General features: G+C 40.6%; 2 pseudogenes; one reads left to right on the top strand and one right to left on the bottom strand.

Annotated features, from left to right (window-relative positions):
- The first annotated feature begins 9103 nt into the window (after positions 1–9103).
- Positions 9104–9514, top strand: LOC121442671 (annotated as a pseudogene).
- Positions 9515–12777: 3263 nt separating this feature from the next.
- LOC121442686 lies at positions 12778–12932 on the bottom strand (annotated as a pseudogene).
- Positions 12933–13489: the final 557 nt, after the last annotated feature.

The following is a 13489-nucleotide window of genomic DNA, read 5'->3' as shown; positions in this document are numbered from 1 at the left end:
TTCCCCGCACCTGCTCTCCGCCAGGCTAAGACTGGCTTCCACTGAGTCATTGCCTTAGAGGCCCAGCGCCTCCTGCGATTTTTAGGGTTTTCTGCAAAAGACACGGCTGCCCCAGGCTCCCAAGCTGTTACTGGGACAGGGACCTGCCTTGTCCTCTGGGATCCCTTTTTCAGAAAACATCAAGTTCAAAGGAATTTCCTCCCCCCATTTTGTTGACCCAAAGCCTACTACACTGGACTCATTGCGCTGGACTTCAGTTCCTGTTGCGAAATGGGCACTTGCAATTCAAGGCCTGATCCCCAAATGACCTTGGGCTGGCTTTTACAAAATCTTTTTAAATTGGGGCTGTCTGACACCATATGTCCTAAACACCTAAAAACTTCTACCAGGGTGGGGACAAGTGGACAGAACTCCCATATGTCCATGGTATCTGGGTACTGTGCTCCCGTCCTTCCCTCAGTGGCCAGTGTCTCATAGCACTGGTCTTGGTTCTAGGGTCTCTGTGCCTCCAGATTCCCACCTATCTTGGAATTGGGATCCTGAAAGTTCTGCCCTGGCCATGCCGCTGGAGACACTGGTTTTAAAGAGCATATCTACTTTCGTGTCTCGCTCATTCACCTTTACCTCTCCTGTACAACCAGGGCATGAAGCACACTATATAAAAACTCAGGGACAGTTACTGAGATTCTGAAAAGTAAAACAGTAAGCTACTAGCTCTTATCTCGACCTCAGTCTGAAAATGGTGATCCTGCCTTCAGGGAATTACAGAATAAGACTCAGACTGAGAACTGTCTCCTCCCATTTTATAATTCTCTATAGTACTGGTATTAAAGGTATGTACCACTGGGATTAAAGACATGCACTGCCAGGTTTCTATGGCAACTAGTGTGACAACTGGGATAAAAGGTGTGTGTTACCACTGCCTTGTCTGTAAGGCTGAACAGTGGGGCTGTTTTACTCTCCGATCTTCAGGCAAGCTTTATATTAAAATGCAAATGAAATGCCACTACAAAGGCACTTCTCTATCCACTCTTTCTGGCAGTTAATCACCCTTCCTGTGCCTAGCCCTGCATAGGCCCAACAATAATAATCTATTTTTTTTCTCTTAGCAACTTGTCTTCTCATCTTCCTCAAAGAACAGGTGCCTGAAGTCTCCAGGATGGCAGTTAAGTGGATGCCTCTCCAGTCACACCTCCTGCTGAGTGTGAGCCCACCAACTCTCAACTCTCCCTTCCCCCACATTGTCCCATGCCTGAAGGAAGTAGCCAGACTTGGACCTGCGCCCCTATAGCCAAAGAGTCTTGGATGTTTGGGTGGAAACATCACCCCAACCCCTGGCATTCATAAACCCAAAGAGTCTGGGATGTTTAGATTGAAACTTCACCCCATCCCCTGGCATCCATATCCAGAGTCTGGAATGTTCAGGTGGAATTTCTATCCCAAGGCCCCTCTCCTAGGAGCTGCCTCAGTCCAGACTCTCCCACAAGAAAGACAGCCAAATGATGATCCCTCCTCAGAGATGCTCAAGACCACTCCCACAGGGTATTTAAACTGACCCCCCAGAGAACAAACACATGATTTTCTAGTCTTTCTTTCCCTTCTCCGCTCTGGGGATGGGGTGAGGTCTGGGAATCTAGCCAGGAGCATTTGTATTCATTAAACCTGGGCTTTTTTTAAAATTTGGTTTGATTCAGTTTATTATGTCAGCAGAGAGGCTTGTCAGAATGCAGAAACTTTTCATTGTGTCCCCTCCAGATCCTAAATTTTCATGAAAGAAGGTAAACCAGCCCTTTGGTGAGGCCATATGGGATCCTGAAGCCCAGTAATACCTGCAGATGCAAAGCTGCAGGCTGAAAATCTCCTGTGCTACCCTCTGCTGGGAGGAGTTGTGTCCATGGGCCAGAAGAGGGGATGGTTAGCACCATCATCTACACAACGCAAATGAGGGAAGACTAAGAAAGCAGAACAGTGAGACCTCACCAGTGGCTGACTTTAGAACCAGCTGCCACCAGGAGTTGGGGGAAAGGAGGGAAGAAAAAAAAGAGAGAAAGGAGGAGGGGCAGGGAGGAGAGGAAGAGAGACAGAGACAGGAAGGAGGGAGGGAGGGAGGGAGGGAGAGAGGAAGGAGGGAGGGAGGGAGGAGGGAGGGAGAGAAGGAGGATTTGAACTTCTCTGCTCAAGAAGTTTAGGTGTTCTCTGCCATGAGGTCACACTATCTACTGTATTTGTGGTGGTTATCTTCTCACTGAAAAGAGGTCAGGGAAGTCATTCTGAAAGACCTCCTATTTTTAACCAAAGGTAACTGGTTATTTCTTTTTTCCTTAACCTTGTTTTGAAATTAGCTTATGAAGTATGAGTTTTCCTCATAGCTTTTTCATGAGCACTTAGTTTTGATTGACTCTCCCCTACCACTCTCTCTACTTCCCATCTTCCTTCGCCCATCCTTGGTTATATTCTTCCACCCGAGTATTTTTGCTACCACTTCTGTCACATGGATATTATAACCACTCTTTTTTGCCCCATTCATGAAGCTCTTTCTGTTTTCCTGACCTCTATGCATACTCACTGTCATATACACAGATATAAACTTAGAGGCAAGGATTCCTTTATGAAAAAGAACATGGAGTATTGGTCTTTCTGGGCCTGTGTTATCTCATTCAGGATAATACTTTTCAGGTCTATCTAATTGCCTTCAAACTTTATCATTTTATTTTTCTTTACAGCTTAATAAAATTCCACTGTGCATAGGTACCATATTTTCATTATCCATTCATTAATTAATGGACATCTAGACTATTTCCATTACAACCAAGCAGTAGCAGTAACAAATATGGATGACCAAATATCTCTATAGTAGGATATAGAGTCCTTGTAGGTATATGCCCAGGACTTGTAGTGTTACATGGCGTAGTAGATCTATTTACAGCTTTTTGAGAAACATCCGCCTTGACTTCCATAGTAGCTTGCCTAGTTTGCACTCCCACCAACATCCTGGCCAGCAGTTGTTGACAGCTATTTTCTTGATCTTATGACTGGGGTGAGATAAGTCTCAAAGTAGTTTCATTTACATTTCCCTGATAATTAAGGTTGTTGAACACTTTTAAAATATTCATTGGCCATTTGTATTTGTTCTTCTGAGAACTCCCTGTTCAATTTATTAGCCTATTTTAAAAATTAGGTTATATATCCTTTAATGGGACAAGCAAGATGGCAGCAGAGTAAATCCTCAGGCAGTCTCTCCCCAGACACACCAAGTAGAACAGCTAGCTATTCACACATCAAACTAATTTCATAAGAGATAAGGAAATAAGGAAAGAGAATGTCACATCTGCTTATAGTGTAACAAACTGAAAGACTTGCAGAAGAAAACAGGAAGCAAAAATGTTTCCCCATCACTCCCTTTGCAGCCATTACTTTTCTGTTGCTTGATCAAATGTCATGACCAAAGAAACTTATGGAATAAAGAGTTTATTTGAGCCTATGGGTTCAGTCTTATGATGTTGTGTTACGAGCGGCAGGGCTGCGTCCCTGGCACGCGGCCGCCCGCATGGCTAGCTTTACCCGAAATAATTACACGGAAACTGTATTCTTTTAAACATTGCCTGACCCATTAGTTTCAGTTTCTTATTGGCTAGCTTTTACATATTGATCTAACCCATTTCTATTAATCTGTGTAGCCCACGAGCTGGCTTACCAGGAATGATCTTAACCTGCATCTGTCTGGAGTGGGAGAATCATGGCGACTCCCTGACTCAGCTTCTTTCTCCCAGCATTCCGTTCTGTTTACTCCGCCTACCTAAGGGTTGGCCTATCAAATGGGTCTAGGCAGTTTCTTTATTAATAAGAAATCACTCCCACATCATTTCCCCTTTTTCTGTTTAAACAAAAAAGAAAGGCTTTAACTTTAACATAGTAAAATTACATATAGCAAAACAGTTATCAAGCAAGAATTACAGTTACAATATTTATATTTATTTTATCTTTTATCATAACTAAGGAAAACTATAACTATCTATTCATTCTTCAACTCCATCAAAGACTCCAGAAGGATATAATACTACTTAAGTAAACAAGAAATAAGAAAACTCTAGAAATGACAGAGACATCTTGCTGCCTGGACAGTCACCCAAAGTTCTTTTGTACCTTTGGGGCATCCATCTTCAGCCTTCAGGCCCAAAGTATCTAGCAGACATTTCCATGAAGCAGGAAATTCCAAAGACAGTTCAGTCACTATCTGCTGTGTCCTGCAGAATGTCTCGCAGACTCTTTCATGAGTCAGGAACCCCGAAAGACCATCTCACCTTTAGGCAAGTTCAGCAGTCCTCTCTCTGAGGGTTCTCTGTGTCCATTTTATGCAACAGTCCAGGCAAGAGCAGTTTCTTGCCCAAATGGCTATCCAACTCCATAAGGATCCTCTTCGATGCCCATCTTCCTCTCGAAATAGATTGGTGCCACCAGGAGCAGATATGTCTCATTGTCATGAAAAGTCCTAAGTTATTAAAACATTAAATGCCATATTCTGCAGTCTTTGAAAGATATGAAGAATGTCTATCTAACTGAAATGTATCTCTATATATCTAGAAAATCTAACTAACATGAATACAAGCTTGACTATTATTGATGATTAACCATTAACCTATATTTCTTAATTATACATTACATTTTTAAATGAACTACACAATCACAATACCTTAATCAAGATCAGAAATACATATACATATAACAAAATTGACTGTAAAATCCACACCAATGCAAATTACTCATACCTATATCATTTCCCCCTTTAAATGTAAAAGAACATTTACAAACAATATTTTGGGAACATGGGCGCAGTTTTTTCTCTCCAAACTGCTTTCTGCTGAATGGGGGCGTCGTTAATTAGGTCTTTCATGGTATAACCTGTGTGCTAGTTTCATCTCAGTTGGCAGTTGAGCGAAGCAATTTTCTGAAGATGTTCACAACAACCTTTCAGGAGGGCGTGGTCTATCATACCAAATTGTAATAGAAGAAATCCACAGGGTTTGGTCCTCTGTGAAAACAAAAGAAGAACCTCTCCAAAGCATCATATTCTTAAACCCAAATTTTGAAATTGTAATACCCTTATATCCATTCTGGTTTAGCTTAGCAGCCCATGTAATGAAATGTCTCTCTGTACTTAGCTCCTTTACAGTCAAAAATTTTAAAGAAAAAACAATGTACATAATCCAGACTCTCTGTGAATTTTTCATTTTTACGTGGCTTATTTTTCTTTATTTCTTTTAATCTCTTAACTATCTGTATTTTGTCTCTTTAAAGACTTTACCTTTTTTTTTTTAAACCATTAACTTTATTTTTTATTTTTTTTTCTTCTCTCTCTCAAGCCTATGTACATTCATCCAACAGTGTGGTCTTTTATGTCTGAATCTGTTTTATTGTGAATCTGTAACATTTTTTTACTATCCAGGAGCATTTTTTAAAATGTTAAGCAGTTCTTAAAAACTTAAGTTGCGCCATGTACAGGTAATACGGTACCGCCTGTGTCCTGCCCAGTTGAAACCTTAACTGCGCTGTTTTTATGGTAATTACGGTAGTTTCTGCCTGAGACCAGCACAGTTCAGCATGGCAGAGCTGAGCCAAGCCGCTCCTGCCTCAGAGCCATTTGGTGCCCCTGAGCCATACACAGTTCCAGGCACACAGCAGTCCACATTGCCATCAAGCAAGCCGTAGAGCTTTACTCCAAATGTTCCATTTAAAAGCTCTGTCTCCCACAGGAGCCAGACAGAGATCGTAATGGTGGCACAGCCCAGAAAGCCAGCATTTTAAAACAGCCAGTTTTTTCCTGCTGCTGAGTCAGGACAATTTCTCTCTGTGGCACGCCACCCACAAACAGCAAAAAGCTATCTTTTCCTTATTTTTAAGCCTTTTCAGGTTTTTAAGTGGATTTAGCCCCACGTTGGGCGCCATTCTGTTGTGTTACGAGCGGCAGGGCTGCGTCCCTGGCACGCGGCCGCCCGCATGGCTAGCTTTACCCGAAATAATTACACGGAAACTGTATTCTTTTAAACATTGCCTGACCCATTAGTTTCAGTTTCTTATTGGCTAGCTTTTACATATTGATCTAACCCATTTCTATTAATCTCTGTAGCCCACGAGCTGGCTTACCAGGAATGATCTTAACCTGCATCTGTCTGGAGTGGGAGAATCATGGCGACTCCCTGACTCAGCTTCTTTCTCCCAGCATTCCGTTCTGTTTACTCCGCCTACCTAAGGGTTGGCCTATCAAATGGGTCTAGGCAGTTTCTTTATTAATAAGAAATCACTCCCACATCATTATGAGTTCATCATGGTAGGAATGCATGGCTGCACCTCTTAAACCTCCTCAAACAGCATGGACCAGTTACTAAGTGTTTAAACACGGAGGCTTATGTTGGAAATTTTAATTCAAATCCTTACAAATTTTCTCCATTACTAAGAAAAACCCAAAGAGAAACACTTCCCACTTGGGGGAATGAAAAATTAAGTATAGGCCTTAGACTTGAAATTCAGAATTGGGCATGTCACAGTGAAACTCTATTGGGAAAAGTCCCATGATCCCTGTTGTTAGGTTAGCAGTCTAATATTGAACCACTGTAACAGTGTATAGCAGGCAGTAGAGACTGTCCCATCCCCAACCTCAGGCAGTAGAGCGGGGAGCAGAACTCCACCAACTGAGGAAAACAGTGGGATTCTAAGACAGGGATTTGTCTGAGAGTCCAATAGCAGACTCAATGTGAGACCAAGATTTAAGTTAAAAATGAAGGTTGTGTAGGTAGTCCAAAGCTCGGACAGCTTGCAGACTAACAATCAGATGGAAATCTATGTGCCTTGAGTTTCAACTGCTTCAGTTCTATTAATAGAGTAGTCTTGTAAACATGTCCTACACCTGAGAATGTGGCCAAGCCTCTGCGACTGATATATAAATGTGACCCAGCTTAGCATCAGCTTTTGTAGCCAGGGGACTGTCTGGACCACTCACCTCCAAGTTTGCCAGAACAGTATTCGCATACAAGAATCTTGAACTGCCCCAGGACTAATCCCAAACTATTTTGTGCATCAAGTGGGACAGATTTGTGATTTGGCCTGCATCACTGCCACCTGAGATGGCTTTGCAGCTCCTCACAACTCATGAAATTCAGCTGCAATCCATCTTAATACAAAGTACAAGCCAAGGTGACCAGGGTTCTGCCTTTAGCAACAATATATTAAGTTTAGGCAACAGTATACTGCAAGGTTTCACTCACTGAGGAGTAGCACCGAGTAATAAAGCATACAGATCTTTGCCCTGGAACTGGCTCAGCTGCTCAAGCCAAACATGGGCAGGTCTTATATCCCCCATTCACAGTTCTGCCTGAGGTTAGAACTCTGGTGCAGTTCCTGTGCTAATGTAGGGAAATAATAAAAATCCAGAGACAGATTGGGGTTCAATTTGAAGATCAGCAAAGCAAAGCAGCCAACCACTAGAGAGATCTTTTACCTCTACCAAATATTCAGACTGAAGTGGGCAAGATCCTGTCTCCACAAATCCTCAAACTTGCACTCCATTGAGTTCATGTCCCTTCCCCTTTATTTTCTCTCTGTGATGTGGGATTTCCCTCTGTATGCTGTGAATGTCATTGGTTAATAAAGGAACTGCTTTGGGCCTATAACAGAACTATAGGGGAACAGAGCTAGGCAGAGAAAACTGGACTGAATGCTGGGAGAAAGAAGGGTGTAGTCAGAGAGAAGCCATGTAGCCCATCAGAGACAGACGCTGGGAACTTTAGCCAGTAAGCCACAGCCGTGTGGCGATACACAGATTAATAGAAATAGAAATGGGTTAAATTAATATGTAAGAGTTAGCCAATAAGAAGCTAGAGATAATGGGCCAAACAGTAATTTAAATAATACAGTTTCTGTGTGATTATTTCGGGGCTAAGCAGCTGGGAACAAACAAGCATCCTCCTCCTACATCTCTGCCTAGTCATATGGCTCCTGTCTCCACCTCCCTAGTGCTGGGATTAAAGACATGTGATCCCAGTGCTGAGATCACCTTTGAGGGGGCTCTCTTTCTCTTTTAGACAGATTCAATCTTGTGTAGCCCAGGGTGGCCTTGAACTCACAGAGAACCATCTGCCTCTGTCTCCAGAGTCCTGGGATTAAAGGTGTGTGCCACCACTTCCTGGCCTGTATATCTGACTAGTGTGGCCGCTTTGCCCTGTGATCCTCAGGCAAGATTTATTTATTAAAACACAAATAATATACCACTATATGCAAAGGGAACATATGCAGCCTATGTCTATTGGACTTTCATTCCATCGCCTGTGGCTGGTTCCAACAGTCATGAGTTATGACTCTAAGTAATTAGCAACTCTTTGAAGCATAGCTTTTGTTCCTAACCCATTGCTGTGCTGGTCTTGTTGAGCAGTGGTCTCAGAGATTGGCACAGCTTATAGCTTTTGTGGCCACAGAATCTTGGGGCTAATCCACAATGATTCTTAAAGGTCTCAGAGAAATTAAAACAGTTGTTTTAAGGAAACTAACTCAGTAAGCTTGAAGAAAACAGAGAAATGTGTCATTTGTAAAAAAAAAAAGAAACAAAAAATATAGAAGCAATTTAAAAGTCCAATAGAAGTTATTAAGATGAAAAATACATTTAGGAAAATTTAAAGTATGATATAAGATCTAGGTATAATAGACAGAAAATGTAAGTAGTATAGAATATAAGCCATTTGAAAATATAATTTGAGAAGAAAAAAGAGGAATAAATAATGCTTACTGGTACTTTGGGGGACAATACTAAGCAAATATATGTGGTACTGGGGTTTATCCGAGAAGCACTTGAGAATGCCAAAGGATCAGAAAGCTTATTTATGGATTAGAAGAATTAATATTATTTAAAAGTCCCTTACAAAAACACTTATAGTTTGAACATAATTTCTCTCAAAATTACAATGGCTTTCTTCACAGAAGAAGTAGTAGTAAAAAATCTTCTAAAACTTAATGAAACCATAAGAACTCTCAATAGTCAAAGGCATTCTGAGCAACAAGAACAAAGCAGAAGTGGCCTCCTTTCCTTTCTGCTGGGAACTGGCTGCTGGCTGTCGAAATGGGCAAGTTCATGAAACCCGGGAAACTGGTGCTCGTCCTGGCTGGACTCTACTCCGGACGCAAATCCGTCATCGTGAAGAACATTGATGATGGCACCTCAGACCGCCCTTACAGCCATGCCCTGGTGGCTGGAATTGACCACTAACCCCGAAAAGTGACGGCAGCCATGGGCAAGAAGAAAGTCGCCAAGAGATCCAAGATCAAGTCCTTTGTGAAGGTTTATAACTACAACCCCCTGATGCCCACAAGGTACTCTGTGGACATCCCCCTGGACAAAACTGTTGTCAACAAGGATGTCTTTAGTGACCGAGCCCTGAAACACAAGGCAAGGTGGGAAGCCAAGGTCAAATTTGAGGAACGATACAAGACAGGGAAGAACAAATGGTTTTTCCAGAAGCTTCGCTTTTAGGTATGTTTTTGTTTACATCATTAAAAGTTTAAAAAACAAAAAAAAGAACAAAGCAGGAGATATATGCTACCTGACTTTAAGAGATATTATAAAGCTATAGTAGTCAAATCCGCATTTTATTGAAATAAACACATACACACAGCACACTGGGAAAGAACAGAGAGTCTAGAAGTTAACTCATTCATCTATCACTAATTGACTTCTGACCAAAAGTGCCAAAATACACTGTGAAAAAGAAACAGCCTCTTTAACAAATGGAGTTAGAAAAACTGTATATCCACACGCATATGAATTTTGGGGCCTTAATATAAGACTTGACTTTATCAAACTACTAGAATAAAGCATATAAGGGAAATGCTTCACAATATTGAAATTGGCAAGATTTTTCAGACAAGAGTCCCTACAAAATACATACAATGAAAGCAGAAGTATATAAGTAGAATTACACCAAGTGTAAAAGCTTTAGTACAACAAAGGAAACATTCAATACAGTGCAGAGACAACCTACAGAATAAGACCTACTATATCTGACAACACTTTGATATCCAAAATATATGAGATCCTAAAAACTTAAGAGCAGTTAGAGAACCCAATGTCAAATGGGCATAGATCAAAACAGATAATTCTCAAAAGGCATAAAATGAACAACAGGTACATGAGAAAATACTCAGGATCATTAATATTCAGGAAAATGCATATCAAAACCACAAGGAATCATTACTTCAATAAGAATGACTAATGCATTTTTAAAAAGATATTAAGCGTTGGCTAGGGTATGGAGAAAGGGTAACCCTCATACACTATGGTAATGTAAATTAGCTCAACCGCTACGGAAAACGATATAAAAGTTTCCAAATTTAAAAAATAATAAAAAAATAAAACTACCATATAATCTAGCAATTCCACTACTGGGTATATAACCAAAGAACTAAAATCAGTACTTCAAAGAGATCTCTGCATTCTCATGTTCAAGCACTATCCACAATATCCAAGAAATGGATCTAAAAAGGCCAAGTGTAATAGTGGTATAAATGTGATAGAGGTCACTAAGAGCACTTTCTTTTTTTTTAAATTTATTTATTTATTAAGGATTTCTGCCTCGTCCCCGCAACCGCTTCCCATTTCCCTCCCCCTCCCCCGATCAAGTCCCCCTCCCTCATCTGCTCGAAGAGCAATCAGGGTTCCCTGACCTGTGGGAAGCCCAAGGACTGCCCACCTCTATCCAGGTCTCCTAAGGTGAGCATCCAAACTGCCTAGGCTCCCACAAAGCCAGTACATGCAGTAGGATCAAAAACCCACTGCAATTGTTCTTGAATTCTCAGTATTCCTCATTGTCCGCTATGTTCAGCTAGTCCGGATTTATCCCATGCTTTTTCAGACCTAGGCCAGCTGGCCTTGGTGAGATCCCAATAGAACATCCCCATTGTCTTAGTGTGTGGGTGCACACCTCGTGGTCCTGAGTTCCTTGCTCGTGCTCCATCTCCTTCTGCTCCTGCTTTGGACCTTGAGATTTCTGTCCGGTGCTCCCATGTGGGTCTCTGTCTCTGTCTCCTTTCATCGCCTGATGAAGGTTAATATTCATGAGGATGCCTATGTGTTTGTCTTTGGATTCACCTTCTTATTTAGCTTCTCTAGGAACATGAATTATAAGCTCAATGTCCTTTATTTATGGCTAGAAACCAAATATGAGCACTTTCTGATTGCATTTAAGACCTACTCCACAGGATGGAGCTCATGCCCTGTATTGTAAATCTAGTCAAGAACCTATGGCTGAAGAAGAGGTCATTGGCCCTAAGGGAGAACCTACTACCATTGTTTTGCTAAATGGTATCAAACTTCCCTTTAAACACATCCTTATACCCATACATTAGTGCATCTCTCAACAGTCCTTGGAAATTTTTCCCCCAGTAGATGGCAATTAACACAGAAATTCACATTCAATCAGTGTTGAGAATAAGGGACTGTGGAGTACTCAGCTCTAAATGGGACATCTTGTCATATTCCTTTCTCCAGTGACTCAGAAATCATTGCAGAAGTAGTAGCAGAAAGATTATAAAATGATAGGGCTTCATATAAGAACTCACAGTTGCTGTGACTGCATGCACAAGGTCTGTACAAGATCATGCTGGTCAATATTATATCATGGAGAGGGAGAAGTGGAGAGAGGGAGTGGGGGGTATATTTGATCAAAACATCTTGTACTCATTCATTAAATTCTCTTCCCCAAATAATAATAATAATAAAAGCCTGCTCTTTTCTGAAGGTAAACAGAGGAGGAGTGGATCTAAGGAAAAGGGGAGGAGGGTTTGGGAGGAGAAGAGGGATCTGCCATTAGAATGTAATATATGAGAGAAGAATAAATTTTTTAAAAGAAAAAAATAAAAACAGGACATTATTCACCAGGCCACATGTTTGAAGTAGCTCTGTGTACTCTAACACAGACCACAGAAAGAAGCCAAGTGGCCAATTCTAAATGCCCAAGTAGTCACAATAAATAGTAATTTGGAAGAGGTAAAATTAATTTTGTTAAATGAAGACAAATTAATTTTATTAATCCCTATTATTTAGACAAGTAAACGTCAAATATTTGACTTCATCATGTCATCCAATGTAAAGGTAATCATTGTTAATATTTTTTTACTTTGTTTTAGTACAAAAATTTTAGGACATTCATGTTTTATACTTACATATTTCAATTTAAAGTAGACATATTTCATATGCTTGGCAATCATGTGGTTAGTGGCTGCCATACATGACAGACTGGCACAGACATAATAGCATTCATTAATATTAGATGTTAATATGAGTGCTACCTAAGAACATGACATTCTAACATATAATTTATTTCCCTTTGGAGAAGGGACCTTATATTGGGTCCTTAATATTGATATTGGGACCATAATAATATTTGTTTTATCCTGTAACTCCAGGCAGCTCTGTCAGTGTACAAACAGCCCTGCATACCTGAGTAGTTCTTTGGGGCTTAATAGAAACCTTGTTTATCTTTTTCCTTAAGAATCAGTTCTCCAGAGAAAGGAGAAAATAAATTCAGTTTGAATGGTAGAAAATGGGATATAAAGAAATTCCAAGGAGTTCTAAAACCTAGAAAATGAGGTCAAAATTCAGGCAGAGAAATAGAAATTTGTTTTCAATGTAACCCATAGTACTGGGTGAAAACTGTTGACCCTAGTAAGTAAAAACTGCTCTGCCTTAATATACTTCCTGGACCCTTCTTTTTTTTTCTTTATAAATATATTTAGTAGGGGAGAAAGCAAACAGTTCTCCACTACCAGAAATTATGAAGTTGACTTTCCCACATTTGGGGACATCACAGAGTTCATTCAACACAACTGGAGTGCAATGAATAAGCCTTCCCCTGGGGAAACCATCCTCATGATCATGGTATCACTGCTGCTGTTCCTGGACCCTATCCATACTTTAATAAAGACAAGTTCAGAGTCAAGATCAGATTTCCACTGCAGGATTCGGTGACATTAGGCCTTTTACAGGTGGAAGATTTGCCCTCTGGTAGAAGTGGCTGAACCCATTTTTCCACTAATCTTGTAAATCCAAATATTGACAGAAGAAATCCATACATGAAATACTTACAGAAAATATTTTTAAGAAGATATTTCCTTCTATCCTTTTAAACACTGGAATGTCTTGACTCTTTCTAAAGCATGGGAAAGAACCCTTTCACATGTGTCAAACCAGCTAACTAGAAGTCCACAAGGAGTTAGATGAAACAATAAAGCATTTTACTTCTTTCTTGCAATAAATTATTGATCTTAGGGACACTAAAGGGAGAGACTAATGGTCTAGATGGGTAGTGAATTATTTTGGAGCCTGTGAGCTGATACTAAAATATGGCCATATAGTTCCTTAAGTAAACTGTGTTTTTCCACAGTGGGGGCTTTTAGTAGACAGACGAAACTATCCCAACAGAGAAATTGCCTCATAGAATACTGAGACTGA

This window comes from Microtus oregoni, unplaced genomic scaffold (assembly GCF_018167655.1).
Source record: "Microtus oregoni isolate MIOR12 unplaced genomic scaffold, Mior012 000092F_ref0000046, whole genome shotgun sequence".
NCBI classification, from domain to species: domain Eukaryota; kingdom Metazoa; phylum Chordata; class Mammalia; order Rodentia; family Cricetidae; genus Microtus; species Microtus oregoni.
The sequence above is the reverse complement of the archived record's forward strand: the minus strand, read 5'-3'. Positions and strand labels throughout refer to the sequence as shown.